Consider the following 13,547-nt stretch of genomic DNA (forward strand, 5'->3'; position numbering starts at 1 on the left):
GAACTGGGTATCATCCAGAAAACTATGCCTCTTGATATATTCTGATAGAATGCCATTCAGGGCCTTCTCTACTATCTTTGCCGAAGTCTAGAGATCGGGTGTTAGTTGTTAGGGCCCGCCCCATCTAAATTAGGCTTCTACAGAAGAGGGAGCACAGACGCCAGCTAACAGGGAAAATGCCAAAGGGGAACATTTGATTAAAAATAGGAGTCAAATGGAAGGCAAAAAGCTCTGGTAAAAGAAGGAAAAAATTTGGGGGCAGATGTCCAATGGGGAACCCGATTTAGTAGACCGCAGAAGCTTTATTGTCTCTTTCGTGGTCAGTGTTGAGAAGGCAGATAGTTCGGGCATGTCCCTAGATTCAACAGGGATTCTGGGGATGATGCTACCAGCCCCCAACACTGCTAAAGCCTCTAATGAGGGTACCGTTACTTGATCCATGAATCTGGCAAATCCATTGTAAACCGCCTTAAATTTCTCTTGGAAAAAAGTAGCCACTGTGTTGCAAAATGCCTGGTTTATAGGTGAAACTACCGCCTCAGAGCATTAGGTTAACTTTTTTACCGGCGAAAAAAGTTCTTTTAATTAATTTTTTGTTGTTAGTATGGCCGTGGTGTATAGTCTTCTCTTATCTTCTTTCTTCTTTGCTCACCAATAAGGGGGATGTGTTACATTCTTCTTATTACTTTCCTATATCCTTTCTCATCCTTTTTCTCCAGCTTCATTACATCATCTCCTTGCATGTCACACTAGGCATGTGCTCTGTTTATTTTCTATCTGCATTCCAGATTCTATACAGTTCCAATTGTATGAGATTATTTACTGTTGCCCCGTTGCCTCTGGCGCTGAGATGGATCTACTGAAGTAGTGTGGCTCACTGGTTAGAGGTGGCAGACCCGAGAGCAGAGGACGGCCCGGGACCAGGGTTCGATTCCCGGCGCGGCAGGTTTCTGGACCAGGGTCAGCGGACTCGATAATTCTCTCGCCTCGGTGCCCACTCTGATCAGCGATCACACTCGGCAACTCTGGGCATTAGCTTGCCTCATCTTCACTAACGGCCCCACCAGACCGCCGGGGATGCCTGGTCTCACCCTGGAGATACCCATTAAGGGACCATCTCTCAGGGAAGCCAGGAAGGGTTTCGCAGCGGTCGAAGCGCCTTGGGACCCTACGGGTAAGTAGTGCGCTATATAAATGCCAATACATTTACATTTACATTTACACTTTGCTGTGCTGACAATAAATCTACTTCAATTTATTTGGATTTGGACTCTTTTTAACAATGTACATAGCAGTAGTGTGTCACAGAGGGGAGCTTTTAGGTCTATTTTGTGTTTAAAGAAACCCTGTCCGCCTTGAAGGTAGTCCACATGCCTGTTTAGACAGTACTTCATAGGAAGTGACAGTGCTTTAAATGAGCCAGTACTCGCCGGTACTGAGTACCAGCACTTATCTGTTTTGCCCTTCTGACTACCGGAACTTCTCCTTGGCCAAGGAGAGTACCGGTACTCATAGTGGAAGCCCAGCAGGCCTGAGTATGTATAGTGCAAGTGCAGCGAACTTCAATGCTGTAGAAGAGGAGGGTGTTTGTGCGCTGTTCTGTTCTTTATCCATGTGCTAAGGCACTGCGGAAAGGTCCACTAAAGCCCCAGAGATAAAGAATAAAATGGGCATTGATTACCATTTTTTTATTGTCCCTCTCCTGAACCGAGCATCAGGCCGGGCCTGATGAGTGACCAGGGAGGAGTGTTGGGTAGAGGGCTGCCTTTGCACTTGTTTAAAGTGCGCAGGTGTCTTTGACAGGTCGTCTTGAGTAAACCTTTCTAACCAGCTGTCTTATAACAGCTAGGTTGAGAGCAAGTTCAGGCATCCAGTGCCCTCGGTAGCGCCGAGAGAACACTCCCACTAATCAGGGCACTGTTTACATGCTTTTTAACAGCACGTGAGCAGGCCTGCATTGGTCGAGTGAGTTTGCTGGGGCTTGCACTGCAGTCCAAGCAGACAAAGTCGGAATGAGGAAGACGTCATGAGGATCCGATAAGTGCTTTTCTTTTTTAGTTTTAGTTTATTTTGTTCAACCGTCCCCCCACCCTCAGTAGATGCCAGCCATCACTGATCGTAGATGGGGGCAGGGTAGTGGAAAGGACCAGGCATGCACTCTTAATCAACCATGCAGGTTCCAATTAGAACCGTCGCGGTCATTGAAACTGTTCTTTTGAAACATGTCTCATGATACATTGGCCACGGTCCTGGCGATCAGATGTGCGCAGAGCGGGGATCGGTCCTTTAAATATCGGACGCCGCGGGCATGGAATGAGTTGCTACTCGCACTGAGAAAGAGCGAGAATTTGGCCGCATTCAGGAAAGAGCTTAAAACGTGGTTGTTCGTTCTCTGATCTCACCCCTGTCTCTGAGGTTATGCTGTGTCAGGTCTGACAGCGCCGGGAAACTCTTGTTTGAGTAGCTGAGCGCTCAGTAAAACCTACGATAACATAACATAACATAACATGGAGAATCCAAATTATTATTATGTAGTTGAAATAGGCATGATTGCTGGCAAGAAAGCTTCGAGAAATTGTACACTGCTCCAGATATTTGCATTTAGCCATTTGGTTACAGGCCTGAGAGGGTAGTTCTCATTGGTCAGAATTTGATAAAATCATCATTGAGATATTTGTAGAACAATTTAAGGTCCATTAACAACACTGTGGATCTCCAGAACATTTGCAGACTTAATTATGAAAATGGCTCAGTGAGTTAATGTATCTTCACCATTATCAAAACTTACTGTGCAGACTTGCAGCTCCCCTGCCAACCTGTTGTGTGTTGTTCCACCCCAATTGCCATCAGGAGCAATGAATATGGTTTTAGTGTGTTTACTAGAACATGATATATTTAAAAAACAATGCGATCTATATCTTCTAAGCTATTATTGGTAGCAACTGCATATACTGTGAAGGACCCTGGTCTACCTCTACTCTTCTCAGTAATGAACAAGAATTGGGTGTAGAAATATATCTTAATATCAAAGCAAACAATATCAATCATGCAGCATTAACAAATACAAAATATTTTTAAAACACCCTCTAAAGTGCGAAATCCAAGAAAGGTTTTAAAACATAAGTAAGAAGACTCTGCTTATAGACTAGTGGCACCAGCACACAGCAAGTGGCCATAGACCATGTGACTGTTAATAGTGTATCCAGTCTACTGCCTACCATCATCAGTTGAGGCACAAAAGTGAGCTGGCATACCTGGAGATTCCATGATGTGCCTAACAACAAATATATTGGTACAGTGGGTCAATTGGGATCGAATGTGGATTTCCTAACAAACAGATTATAATGTATCCAGAAGAATACATCCCTCCCACAGTGCTACATCATTATCATTTTGTTTAAGCATGGGTGGAAAATCCGTTACGCTCGCGGATTTTGCGGATTTTCGGGAAATCCGCAATCCGCGAGATTTGCGGATTTCCAGCAAAATCCGCAAATTCGCACGCAGCGGATTTTTTTGGCGGCGCGCGGCGTTGGTGATACAATTTTTGCGGCGCGCGGCGTTTATCATCGTTTGCCGAGTTGTTTTTTTCGATAGTTTGCGAGTGCTGCGCCATTTTGGATCTTGCTGTGTGATCCCGCGGGAATTGGCGAGCGCGATTACGTCATCGCGGCTTGCCAGCGATAGTTTGTCAACGCGAGTACGGCGAGATCACGTCTCGCGGTACTTCGCAATTGCGAGATTTGAGATGCGGCGAGCGAAAATATAAATTTGCAATTCTGCACAAGAAATCCACCAGCAAGCAGCATAAACCTTCTAGAAATGATGATTTTTATGTGAATAACTCCTTAGTTTGACATTTGCCTGCACTTTTTTAGCGAGGAGTCCATTTTGGGGAGGGGGGCAGGGGGGTGGGAGGAAGGAAGTGCCCCACAGTCTTCAACTTCCTGTTCCTGTTCAGCAGGCTCCTCCCAGTGCTTTGTCCATCTCCTGGTCACTTTTCATTTGGATGTGGAGCTGGAAGGATTACTTTTTGTGGATGCTGCTGGATCTTTGGATTTGAGGCCTTTTTGACTTTCTTTGGATCACTGTTGGATTAGAAATGTTACAAGTAAGTTTGTTTGGGGCATTACAGTTGCTGCAACTAAAATTTTGGAATTTTCGATTTTTGGGCTGTTTTGGGGCCTTTTGCCCAGGGGTACTCAGTGGTGGGTGGACTGAGTCTTTCTGTGGGTTGTCTTGAACTTAAACATCATGGAGGCCATAGATGAATTGGGATTGTGCTGATTTTTCTGTGTTTTTCGATTTTTGACCTGTTGTTGGGGCCTTGACCAGGGGTAGTGAGTGGTGCATGGGCCTAGTCTTTCTGTGGGCTGTCTTGAACTTAAACATCATGGAGGGCATAGATGGAATGGGATTGTGCTGATTTTTCTGTGTTTTTCGATTTTTGACCTGTTGTTGGGGCCTTGACCAGGGGTAGTGAGTGGTGCATGGGCCTAGTCTTTCTGTGGGGTGTCTTGAATTTAAACATCATGGAGGGCATGGATGGAATGGGATTGTGCTGATTTTGCAGTGTTTTTCGATTTTTGGGGGTGTTCATGGGGAGGGACATGCCATGTGGCTGGTGGCCATTTTGAGTGCAGCTACAGGCACTGGCCATGTGCTGGCAGGCAAGTGGCCATTTTGAATGCAGGCTTTGTTGTTAGGCCTCCAACCATTTTGCCTACTTTTCAACCTTTATTTATGCCCAGGGGTAGTGAGACTTGCATGGGCCTAGTCTTTCTGTGGGTTGTCTTGAATTTAAACATCATGGAGGCCATGGATGGAATGGGATTGTGCAGATTTTTCAGTGATTTTCGTTTTTTGGGCCTGTACTTGTGGCCTTTTCACCAGGGGTATTTGAGTCTAGCATGGGCCTAGTCTTTCTGTGGGCTGTCTTGAATTTAAACATCATGGAGGCCATGGATGGAATGGGATTGTGCTGATTTTGCAGTGTTTTTCGATTTTTGGGGGTGTTCATGGGGAGGGACATGCCATGTGGCTGGTGGCCATTTTGAGTGCAGCTACAGGCACTGGCCATGTGCTGGCAGGCAAGTGGCCATTTTGAATGCAGGCTTTGTTGTTAGGCCTCCAACCATTTTGCCTACTTTTCAACCTTTATTTATGCCCAGGGGTAGTGAGTCTTGCATGGGCCTAGTCTTTCTGTGGGTTGTCTTGAATTTAAACATCATGGAGGCCATGGATTGAATGGGATTGTGCTGATTTTGCAGTGTTTTTCGATTTTTGGGGGTGTTCATGGGGAGGGACATGCCATGTGGCTGGTGGCCATTTTGAGTGCAGCTACAGGCACTGGCCATGTGCTGGCAGGCAAGTGGCCATTTTGAATGCAGGCTTTGTTGTTAGGCCTCCAACCATTTTGCCTACTTTTCAACCTTTATTTATGCCCAGGGGTAGTGAGTCTTGCATGGGCCTAGTCTTTCTGTGGGTTGTCTTGAATTTAAACATCATGGAGGCCATGGATTGAATAGGATTGTGCTGATTTTGCAGTGTTTTTCAATTTTTGGGGGTGTTCATGGGGAGGGACATGCCATGTGGCTGGTGGCCATTTTGAGTGCAGCTACAGGCACTGGCCATGTGCTGGCAGGCAAGTGGCCATTTTGAATGCAGGCTTTGTTGTTAGGCCTCCAACCATTTTGCCTACTTTTCAACCTTTATTTATGACCAGGGGTAGTGAGTCTTGCATGGGCCTAGTCTTTCTGTGGGTTGTCTTGAATTTAAACATCATGGAGGCCATGGATGGAATGGGATTGTGCAGATTTTTCAGTGATTTTCGTTTTTTGGGCCTGTACTTGTGGCCTTTTCACCAGGGGTATTTGAGTCTAGCATGGGCCTAGTCTTTCTGTGGGCTGTCTTGAATTTAAACATCATGGAGGCCATGGATGGAATGGGATTGTGCTGATTTTGCAGTGTTTTTCGATTTTTGGGGGTGTTCATGGGGAGGGACATGCCATGTGGCTGGTGGCCATTTTGAGTGCAGCTACAGGCACTGGCCATGTGCTGGCAGGCAAGTGGCCATTTTGAATGCAGGCTTTGTTGTTAGGCCTCCAACCATTTTGCCTACTTTTCAACCTTTATTTATGCCCAGGGGTAGTGAGTCTTGCATGGGCCTAGTCTTTCTGTGGGTTGTCTTGAATTTAAACATCATGGAGGCCATGGATTGAATGGGATTGTGCTGATTTTGCAGTGTTTTTCGATTTTTGGGGGTGTTCATGGGGAGGGACATGCCATGTGGCTGGTGGCCATTTTGAGTGCAGCTACAGGCACTGGCCATGTGCTGGCAGGCAAGTGGCCATTTTGAATGCAGGCTTTGTTGTTAGGCCTCCAACCATTTTGCCTACTTTTCAACCTTTATTTATGACCAGGGGTAGTGAGTCTTGCATGGGCCTAGTCTTTCTGTGGGTTGTCTTGAATTTAAACATCATGGAGGCCATGGATGGGATGGGATTGTGCAGATTTTTCAGTGATTTTCGTTTTTTGGGCTTGTACTTGTGGCCTTTTCACCAGGGGTATTTGAGTCTAGCATGGGCCTAGTCTTTCTGTGGGCTGTCTTGAATTTAAACATCATGGAGGGCATGGATGGAATGGGATTGTGCTGATTTTGCAGTGTTTTTCGATTTTTGGGGGTGTTCATGGGGAGGGACATGCCATGTGGCTGGTGGCCATTTTGAGTGCAGCTACAGGCACTGGCCATGTGCTGGCAGGCAAGTGGCCATTTTGAATGCAGGCTTTGTTGTTAGGCCTCCAACCATTTTGCCTACTTTTCAACCTTTATTTATGCCCAGGGGTAGTGAGTCTTGCATGGGCCTAGTCTTTCTGTGGGTTGTCTTGAATTTAAACATCATGGAGGCCATGGATGGAATGGGATTGTGCAGATTTTTCAGTGATTTTCGTTTTTTGGGCCTGTACTTGTGGCCTTTTCACCAGGGGTATTTGAGTCTAGCATGGGCCTAGTCTTTCTGTGGGCTGTCTTGAATTTAAACATCATGGAGGCCATGGATGGAATGGGATTGTGCTGATTTTGCAGTGTTTTTCGATTTTTGGGGGTGTTCATGGGGAGGGACATGCCATGTGGCTGGTGGCCATTTTGAGTGCAGCTACAGGCACTGGCCATGTGCTGGCAGGCAAGTGGCCATTTTGAATGCAGGCTTTGTTGTTAGGCCTCCAACCATTTTGCCTACTTTTCAACCTTTATTTATGCCCAGGGGTAGTGAGTCTTGCATGGGCCTAGTCTTTCTGCGGGTTGTCTTGAATTTAAACATCATGGAGGCCATGGATTGAATGGGATTGTGCTGATTTTGCAGTGTTTTTCGATTTTTGGGGGTGTTCATGGGGAGGGACATGCCATGTGGCTGGTGGCCATTTTGAGTGCAGCTACAGGCACTGGCCATGTGCTGGCAGGCAAGTGGCCATTTTGAATGCAGGCTTTGTTGTTAGGCCTCCAACCATTTTGCCTACTTTTCAACCTTTATTTATGACCAGGGGTAGTGAGTCTTGCATGGGCCTAGTCTTTCTGTGGGTTGTCTTGAATTTAAACATCATGGAGGCCATGGATGGAATGGGATTGTGCAGATTTTTCAGTGATTTTCGTTTTTTGGGCCTGTACTTGTGGCCTTTTCACCAGGGGTATTTGAGTCTAGCATGGGCCTAGTCTTTCTGTGGGCTGTCTTGAATTTAAACATCATGAAGGCCATGGATGGAATGGGATTGTGCTGATTTTGCAGTGTTTTTCGATTTTTGGGGGTGTTCATGGGGAGGGACATGCCATGTGGCTGGTGGCCATTTTGAGTGCAGCTACAGGCACTGGCCATGTGCTGGCAGGCAAGTGGCCATTTTGAATGCAGGCTTTGTTGTTAGGCCTCCAACCATTTTGCCTACTTTTCAACCTTTATTTATGCCCAGGGGTAGTGAGTCTTGCATGGGCCTAGTCTTTCTGTGGGTTGTCTTGAATTTAAACATCATGGAGGCCATGGATTGAATGGGATTGTGCTGATTTTGCAGTGTTTTTCGATTTTTGGGGGTGTTCATGGGGAGGGACATGCCATGTGGCTGGTGGCCATTTTGAGTGCAGCTACAGGCACTGGCCATGTGCTGGCAGGCAAGTGGCCATTTGAATGCAGGCTTTGTTGTTAGGCCTCCAACCATTTTGCCTACTTTTCAACCTTTATTTATGACCAGGGGTAGTGAGTCTTGCATGGGCCTAGTCTTTCTGTGGGTTGTCTTGAATTTAAACATCATGGAGGCCATGGATGGAATGGGATTGTGCAGATTTTTCAGTGATTTTCGTTTTTTGGGCCTGTACTTGTGGCCTTTTCACCAGGGGTATTTGAGTCTAGCATGGGCCTAGTCTTTCTGTGGGCTGTCTTGAATTTAAACATCATGGAGGCCATGGATGGAATGGGATTGTGCTGATTTTGCAGTGTTTTTCGATTTTTGGGGGTGTTCATGGGGAGGGACATGCCATGTGGCTGGTGGCCATTTTGAGTGCAGCTACAGGCACTGGCCATGTGCTGGCAGGCAAGTGGCCATTTTGAATGCAGGCTTTGTTGTTAGGCCTCCAACCATTTTGCCTACTTTTCAACCTTTATTTATGCCCAGGGGTAGTGAGTCTTGCATGGGCCTAGTCTTTCTGTGGGTTGTCTTGAATTTAAACATTATGGAGGGCATGGATGGATTGGGATTGTGCTGATTTTGCAGTGTTTTTCGATTTTTTGTGCTCTATAACTGAACTGATGTTCCTCTGTCTTCCATTTTTTTTAGGTGCACAAGACTCAAGAGAACCACCAGTGCCAGGAAGAAGTCCTGCAGCGGTGTGTGTGTGCAGCATAACGTCACGCGACGTCACGTCTGGCCTCAGACAACTCTACAATTCGTGCAACTGCGGCCTGCTGTCTGACCTGCTCTGAAGAAGATGGCCCCGCCCCCAAAGAAAGTTCTCCGTAGCTCCTCTAGCAAGAAAGTTGCTAGTAAGGAGCAGAAGAAGCAAGTTACCAAGGAGGCTGGTGTGCCACCCGCCACGTTTTTGGGGAGCAAAAAAAAAAGTACGCCTGCAGCAGCAGGATCTGCTGGGGACCAAGCTGGGAGCAGCACCCCTGCTTCATTGGGTTCAGTGCCTCCACCACCACGCCAACTTAAGTCAAAGCCCTTGAGTGCTTCAGAGGCAGTCAGTGTACTTCTCCAATCACCATCGACCAGTGATGTTGGCTCATCGCAAGAAAGTAGCAGCAATGTCCCTGAATCAACACAGGTTGTTGTAACTCATCTGACAAGTGTTGAACAACCACAGCCGCAACAACAACACCATGTGCAAGTACACACCCAAGTACATGTGGAAGGAGAGGCAGCAAAAGGAGATGCGCAAGCAAAGGTGCATGGAGGTTCACAAGTGCCCACAATAGTTGTTCCTCCCGAAGTAGGGGCACATCAGGAAATCGACAATGAAGCCGAGGTATCATTGGAAGCCACTCCTCCTGATGATCATTCATTGTCTTCCACATCCCTAGCAAGGAAAAGATCAAGGGGGGTGTCTACATCTTCTTCAAGCCCACCTCGTTCTGATGCAAGTGATCTGTCTTGGGAACCACAACTGCGGTCTGACAGTGAGGCACACCATGATCTGACACCGGTACCTAAGCGTAAAAGGAAGGTCGTCCAAAAACTCAAACCTATGGAGTGTGATGAGGCTCAACAAGAAGTGACAGATACTGCTGGTGATGAAGCCTCTCACGATGACGACGAGCCAGTCATCACAAAGGTCACTGCAGCCCCACCGGGCATGCAGCAAAGAGACATTTTGACCCTATCCTGAGAAGCTGCTGAGCGTGATGATGATGTCGGCGAGGAGGCAATGGAAATGGAATCATTAGATTTGGAGTTAAGTAGTACACCAAAACCTACCGCTTCCATATTTCTTCGCAAGAAGGTACCCACCTCGTCCTCGACCTCAATTCGTGGTGGTGAAAGTGCAAAACGTACTGAAGTTCGGCAATCCACATCCTCCACTTCATCTGGCATTAGCAGCAGGACCACCACCACCAGTATCGCCGCCTCCTCCGGCCCCCGAAGACATTTCAAGTCTCCAGTTTGGGACTTCTTTAGTGTTTGCCCAAAAAAGGAAAACGTAGCCATTTGTAGCCTTTGTAAGCTTCGATTTAGTCGTGGTAAGCTTGGTTCTAACTATGGTACCGGAGGCCAGAGAGGTCATCTTGAGAGAAGGCACGCTGTCCAATGGTTTCCGCACCTAGAGGCGGTCAAGAAAGCCGGAATTGCACGTAATGAAAACGTTGATTTTTCATCTGCTGATGACGAGGAGGTAGAAGAAGACGATTCAAACACTTCACTTACACCCAGTTCCCATGTCAGCAGCACACCCCATGGGAGCCACACTAAGAGTGTGGGAGAGAGTGAGACATCAATGCGGAAAAGTTCATCAGCGAGCGTAACTGGGTCGAAGAGATCATCATCATCCCGTAAATCATTGGTCCAGGGCAACATTAAAAAGATGTTGTTTACAGAAGCGCAATATGAACGCAACCACCCAATGACCCGTCTGTATAACACTAAGCTGGCTAAAATGCTAGCTCTGGACCTTCTCCCTTTTTCTTTTGTAGAAGGGGTTGGTTTTCTAGAATTAGTGACAGCGCTCTGCCCTAAATGGAAGGTTCCTAGCCGGTTCTATTTTGCCCGAGTTGCGGTTCCAGCACTACATGAAGATGTTCTGAAGGTGATTGGGGCAGCTTTGCAGAAGAGTGCTGTTCACACTATACATCTGACAACAGACATGTGGACCAGTGGCGCAGGCGCTGATTACATGTGCATCACTGCACACTGGGTCTCTTTTTCAGGGGCTAAATCAAAGCTAAACGCAGGTGTTGACACGAACATTGTTTTTAAAGCTGCTCGGAAACACGCAACACTAGCCATGTTTGGTTTGGAGAAACGTCACACAGCAGAAAACATTTTGGATGTCTTTAACACAAAGGTCCTTAACTGGCTGTCCCCACTAAAACGCAAGGTTGGTTATGTTTCCACGGACAATGGCGCCAATATAGTTAAGGCCATGAGGGACGGTTACTATTTCAGAGTGCCGTGTTTGGCGCACTGTATAAACCTGGTTGTCCAAAAATTCTTGGGTAATAAAGGCAGTGCAGCGTACAGTGTATTGGACACCTGCCGAAAAATGTGCAAGCATTTCAGCCATTCTTTTAAGGCCCGGAAGCAGCTGAGGAGCCTGCTATATCAACATCAAATGCCAGTGAAAGCACTCATCCAGGAGGTGGTAACACGTTGGAACTCAACCTTCTACATGCTTGAGCGTCTGTATGAGCAGTATGCGGAACTCGATCAATATTTCCTTAAAGAGGGTACAGCAGAGGAGCTGAGGATGGGTGGGCCGCAATGGAACATAGTTGAAAGCCTGACACGCATGCTTCGTCCTTTTGAGTTCTTCACGCGTGCAGTCAGCAAGGAGGACTCTAATTTGGGAAAAGCTATCCCATTGTTGTACATGCTGGAGGACCAACTGAAGGAGGTGTGTTCTGTGTTTTGAAAAGATAAAAACCAAGACTCTTTGCTTCTGGCTGAGCAATTATTAGAGCTCCTACAAGGTGATGAAAGTCTTAAAAAGATCCACTCAGAACAGCATTACATTTGTGCTACTATTCTGGATCCACGCTACAAAAAGGCGCTGGCAGGCCAAGCATTCTTTCCTTTTGATGATGAACATGTTCCAAAGTACAAACGTTGGCTAGCCTTGTCAGCCAAGAAGTTTGAAACAGAACGGCTGGAAATTGAAGGAAATGGCAGTACATCAGCAGGCCATCCCCAGTCAAAACAATCCACTTCTGCACCTGTGGCTGTGGCACAAGTGACCTCTCAGCCGTTAAAGACACCGGCAACCGGATCATCTGCACGAAAGACAACAGAAACATTGGAGGCTGAAGAGGATTGGCTAGCTCTGCGTGGGTTTGGTTCTCAAAAGGTCAGAGGCACAGCAAGAGCTAAGCAAAGTGGAGGAACCTTGGATGAGGACCTTGAGTCGATGGTGAAGGACTATCTGAATGACTCAACAGAGGTCTATGTTAATTCTGACCCATTGGCGTATTGGCATGGGAAAAAAGAATTGTGGCCACAGCTCACCAACCTGGCTTTAAACTACTTGTCTTGCCCACTCGCAAGCGTGTCTTCTGAACGGGTTTTCAGTGCGGCTGGTGGGATTGTAACTCCCAAACGGAGCCGCCTCTCGCCCAAAAATGTGGAGAGGTTAACAATGATCAAGATGAATCAGCACCTCATACCACCAGATTTCAGAGTACGAGAGAGCGTGCCGGATGAAGAGGAGGTGGGCAGCAACATAGATGAGGGAATTTCTACTCTGTCAGGTGACACTGAGCTCACCCTGCCTGAATTCGCAGAGTATGATGACGAAGCCTTATTCTTATTCCTGGACCGTGATACCGAGCCCTGAAAATGAGACAACGAATCAATAACTTTCTTTTTCATCCTTATTCACTTTTATTCCTTTGTGTCTGTCTTTCTTTGTTGTGCACAGTTAATATAATTCAAACTTTAATCAGATAATCACAAAAACAAGCCCATCAGCAGAACTGTCTTCACTTGTTTGCTAATTGATTTGAAGGTGCCGCAGTCTGCATTCCTCAGGTTCACAAGTTCAGAAGAACATGCTCCTCTATCCTCCTCCTCCAGACTCCTATTTCCATCAAAGCAGAGGGCTGGTTTACGCCCAGTGAAGAAAGACTCAGCACTTGTGGGGGTGTTGTTCTACCTCTTTGCAGGTGAGTTGACGGGTCTGGGGCCATTGCTGGGAAGCACTAAAAGTGGTTTGGACCAAATCCGAGGCGGAACATTTTTTGTGTTTTTGATGACTTGCTTGCCTTTGAGGTGCTCTTAGGGGGGGTTCCGTCTGTTTGTGGGTGAGTTTCGTGGTCTGGGAGCATTGCTGGGACACTCTAATCTTGATTGCATTTGCTTTTCAGGAAATCCGTCGTGGCAACCCCGACTTATGGCCTAGCTACGCAGCGCGTTTGGACCAAAGGCCCAGAAATATTGCAAGTATGAGATTTTGCTTTTGGCCTGTTTGGGGGTGTTATGCTTCTTGGCGGGTGGGTTGCCGGGTCTTGGGGCATTCCTGGGAAGGTCTAATACCGGGTAGAAGTGGTTGGGACAAAATCCAGGCCGATTTTTTTTGGGCTATTTCTGACATTTTGCTCTATGTAGCGTTTTCGGGGGCCTGTTTGGGGGGCTTCCTGGTGTTTGTGGGTGAGTTTCGTGGTCTGGGAGCACTGCTGGGACACTCTAATCTTGATTGCATTTGCTTTTCAGGAAATCCGTTGTGCCAACCCCGACTTATGGCCTAGCTACGCAGCGCGTTTGGACCGAAGGCCCAGAAATATTGCAAGTATGAGATTTTGCTTTTGGCCTGTTTGGGGGTGTTATGCTTCTTGGCGGGTGGGTTGCCGGGTCTTGGGGCA

The sequence above is a fragment of the Lissotriton vulgaris genome, chromosome 2_2 (genome assembly GCF_964263255.1).
Source record: "Lissotriton vulgaris chromosome 2_2, aLisVul1.2, whole genome shotgun sequence".
NCBI classification, from domain to species: Eukaryota; Metazoa; Chordata; class Amphibia; order Caudata; family Salamandridae; genus Lissotriton; species Lissotriton vulgaris.